The following is a 535-nucleotide window of genomic DNA, read 5'->3' as shown; positions in this document are numbered from 1 at the left end:
TAAAAAGATGTTTAGATGAGCATAGAAAATTGATAAGAAGCTCTTACATTTTTTTACGAGAATGTTTTATCTTAAGCTGCCAAAAATTGATTTTTATAAAATCTGTGAAATTATACGTCTATAAAATCTAAAAAAAATTGTATTCTCTTAGCTTTTGGGTAGAAGTAAACCCTTTTAAGTTCACTGTTTTGGCAAGAAATGGGACAATCAAAAACCATATCTTGCAAATCTGCACCCTAAGTCCATACGCTTACTTATCAATCACAAAAAAAGAAAGAAAAGTAAATAACGTCCCATATTAAAAGCAAAGTAGCTAGATAACTTCACACGTGGATTCACGATGACATACCGGGTCAATACTATCTAAAATCGGTAATGCAACAAGCTACTTCTGGTACCCAAGAAATTCAAAGGTAACTAATATTTGGGGAGCTTACATTTCTGCTATGCTTAGAAAAATAAATGAAATTATACACATGGTATGAAAGTATGTATTTTGCATGGTCGTTGTTTCATTACATGGTCGGCTTTGAAA

Source organism: Artemia franciscana, chromosome 15, assembly GCF_032884065.1.
Source record: "Artemia franciscana chromosome 15, ASM3288406v1, whole genome shotgun sequence".
In the NCBI taxonomy this organism is placed as follows: domain Eukaryota; kingdom Metazoa; phylum Arthropoda; class Branchiopoda; order Anostraca; family Artemiidae; genus Artemia; species Artemia franciscana.
The sequence above is the reverse complement of the archived record's forward strand: the minus strand, read 5'-3'. Positions refer to the sequence as shown.